Consider the following 3,728-nt stretch of genomic DNA (forward strand, 5'->3'; position numbering starts at 1 on the left):
ATACTGGGATGTTAGACTTTAGAATACTGGGATGTTAGACTTTAGAATACTGGGATGTTAGACTTTAGAATACTGGGATGTTAGACTTGAGAATACTGGGATGTTAGACTTTAGAATACTGGGATGTTAGACTTTAGAATACTGGGATGTTAGACTTTAGAATACTGGGATGTTAGACTTTAGAATACTGGGATGTTAGACTTTAGAATGCTGGGATGTTAGACTTTAGAATACTGGGATGTTAGACTTTAGAATACTGGGATGTTAGACTTTAGAATGCTGGGATGTTAGACTTGGAAGTACAAGTGCTGCACCAGATCAAGACGCTCACATACAAGACTTAAGACTTCAATAAAGGCACTGTAGGGAATCTAAAAAGCCCCTTTCATTCAATGCAATACAGTATTGACAATACAATTAAGTTCAGTATTGATAGTCAAAAAGCTTTACTGCCCCCTGCTGGAAACAACAGCACTCTGTGTTAGGAATGGGTTCATCTTGGAAAACTCGGGAAAAAATTGGAAAAAAATGTGTCAGATACTCGATTTATGTAACATAGTCTGTCCACAAAAGATCAGGAATGTGCAAATGGGACTTTGAGTTGATTAGATTTAGCAACCGTTCTAGAACTGGAAACCTTGACGGAACAAACAGCAAATGTTCCTGGGACCCGACTTGTTGTGTTATAAAAGGCACAGGAGAGTAAACATTATAGCTATCAGTTTGTCCGCATGTCGGTCCGCCTGTCCGTCTGTCCGTCCGCCTGTCCGTCTGTCTGTCCCCCTGTCTGTCTGTCCGTCCGCCTGTCCGCCTGTCGGTCCGCCTGTCCATCTGTCCGTCCGCCTGTCCGTCCGCCTGTCCGCCTGTCCATCTGTCCACCCATCCGCCCGTCTGTCCGTCCGCCTGTCCGCCTGTCCGCCTGTCCGCCTGTCCGTCCGCCTGTCCGCCTGTCCATCTGTCCACCCATCCGCCCGTCTGTCTGTCCATCCATCCACCCGTCTGTCTGTCCACCCATGGTTATGGAGCCAGTGTTGTTTGTGTCAGCTGACCCAGTTATTGTCTATCTGCCTTTCCATCTAGCAGACTCTGGGGAAGTGGGTGTCTATTGTTGAGAGTTCAGGCCGTCCTTCCTGGTAGCTAATACTGAATACATTGTTACACAGTGCCTGGATAAAGGTCTCTGTGCCAGTCAATGTTGTAGACTTCTATGTCTTCAGTATTCCGGATCAGAGAACTGATGCTTCAGGATAAACTTTACTCTGCATGACAATAACACATGGACCTCAGTGACCCCCATCCCTATTACTGAGGTTCTGCGTTACTGCGTGCGTGCACTGCATGATGGGACAAAAACATCCCTGCCGGCCAAACCCTCCCTTAACCCGGATGACGCTGGGCTAACTGTTCGACAGAGCCTGGACTCGAACCAGGATATCTAGTGACACAGCAAGCACTGTGGTGCAGTGCCTTAGATCACTGCACCCCTCGGGAGGCGCCTGGTTTCATACCCTCTGGTTAACAAAACCCACTGGGTGTTGGTCTACAGACTGATCGTATAATCTAGCCACATACCCAGCAAATAGACTTGTAACAGTCCCAATTATTGTCTCTTTTACAGTCAGTATGTTATGTTGACCCCTGAGTTTAGGTTGTTTTTACAGTCAGTATGTTATGTTGACCCCTGAGTTTAGGTTGTTTTTACAGTCAGTGTGTCATGTTGACCCCTGAGTTCAGGTTGTTTTTACAGTCAGTGTGTTACGTTGACCCTTGAGTTCAGGTTGTTTTTATAGTCAGTATGTTACGTTGACCCTTGAGTTCAGGTTGTTTTTATAGTCAGTATGTTACGTTGACCCCTGAGTTCAGGTTGTTTTTATAGTCAGTATGTTATGTTGACCCCTGAGTTCAGGTTGTTTTTATAGTCAGTATGTTATGTTGATCCCTGAGTTCAGGTTGTTTTTAGTCAGTATGTTATGTTGACCCCTGAGTTCAGGTTTTTTTTACAGTCAGTATGTTATGTTGACCCCTGAGTTCAGGTTGTATTTACAGTTAGTATGTTGTGTTGACACTTCAGTTCAAGTTTTGTTTAAGAATAGGTTAATTTCAGAAACTCAGAACTAAAATGTTATTTATTTGCTCCAGATACTCATTTTAAATTATGTAGTCTGTCCACTCGAGATTAGGAGTCTTTTTAGATTAAGCAATAGTGGTGGAACTGTGAACCCAGACAGCAGAGCAGGACAGTGGGAGGAGCTATAGGAGGACGGCCTCATTGTACTGGCTGATCTGTTGTACCATGAAAGGCAGAGGAGAGCAAACATTAGATCATATAAAGACTGGAACTATCCTCAGCATTACTGAAACATCAACAGGCAGAGTGAGACAGATATGATGCTGGCTGTGTGTGTCACTGTTGTCCTGGGCCTTCTCTCAGTGAGTGGCTCCCAGGCGGCCCCTTTAACCTGTGAGGATCTCCTGAGACCACTGGAGCTGAGCAGTGTCACTCAGGTACTATCCACTGAACTGTACTGTCTGTCTGTCTGTCCATCTACCTGTCTGTCTGTCCGTCTACCTGTCTGTCCGTCTACCTGTCTGTCCATCTACCTGTCTGTCTGTCTGTCTGTCTGTCCGTACGCCTGTCTGTCTGTATGTCTGTCTGTCTGTCCAACAATGATTAGAGAGACAGGGTTGTTTGTGTCAGCTGACCCAATTTATTGTCTATTTGCCTTTCCATCTTGCAGACTCTGGGGAAGTGGGTGTATATTGCTGAGAGTTCAGACCGTCCTTTCTGGGAACAAATACTGTATACCTTATTACACAGTGCCTGGATAGAGGTCTCTGTGCCGGTCGGTACCCAGAACAACATTCTTGACATCGCCCAGTTCCATGGCTTCGGTATTCCACATCAAAATACTTTTGGATTCGGATGCTCCAGGATCAACTCTAACTTTACTCTGCATGACAATAGCACATGGACCTCAGTGAGCCCCATCCCTGTTACTGAGGTTCTCCTGACAACGTGCTCAGACTGCCTCCTGACCCTGGAGAAATGGGATGAGGATGGGAAGACCTACACCTCTCTAACACTCTACAGTAGGAGAAGGGAGCTCACTGCTACTGAACTGGACTTCTATAAGAAACAGGTGGATTGTCTCAGTCTGCCACCAGCGACGTTCATCGATCCAAAGAAAGATCTCTGTCTTGACACAACTCCACTCTTAGAAGATCAAATTGCGAAGGAAGTTGAGAATGCAGTTGAACTTATTTCAGAGATTCCAAGAATGCTCAGAAATGCATTTGAGGAATTAAAGAATTCTGTTTATCAGCCATTTTCTGATATTTTCGGTTAATGAGTAGTTGCCTCCTCCTCCCTGATTGGTTTGCTGCCCACCATGTATTCTACAGTAACCCAGGGTTACAGTACCTAACCCAGCAAACCTGTAAACAGTCCCTGATGCCTTGATGTGGGACCAAACTCCACTCTGCTCATGTTGCTCTACATTCAACACAATAAATCCAGATTAAGACAAGTGTGATTTACATTGTTTTGTTTGTCCCAATAATCAGCTACAATCGGGAGCATTTAAAAAGAAAAGGAAATCAAATAATGGGTGATAGTCTACTTCCGGGTTTCTCAAACTGGGTCCCGGGGCCCCCAAGGGAACGTTCGGTCCCCAGGACCGAGTTAGGGAAACCCTGTTCTACTGACATCACTGACAGTAGCCTACTCA

At 45.4% G+C, this 3,728-nt stretch overlaps 1 long non-coding RNA gene across 1 annotated transcript; it reads left to right on the plus strand.

Annotated features, from left to right (window-relative positions):
• The first annotated feature begins 911 nt into the window (after positions 1–911).
• LOC149984787 (uncharacterized) lies at positions 912–3,527 on the plus strand. The gene is made up of 2 exons (XR_016483729.1): positions 912–2,505; positions 2,739–3,527. It is a non-coding gene; the product is annotated as an uncharacterized LOC149984787 (long non-coding RNA).
• The last annotated feature ends 201 nt before the right edge of the window (positions 3,528–3,728 follow it).

Source organism: Oncorhynchus mykiss, chromosome 2 (assembly GCF_057628025.1).
Source record: "Oncorhynchus mykiss isolate SJ-2025 chromosome 2, ASM5762802v1, whole genome shotgun sequence".
NCBI lineage: Eukaryota > Metazoa > Chordata > Actinopteri > Salmoniformes > Salmonidae > Oncorhynchus > Oncorhynchus mykiss.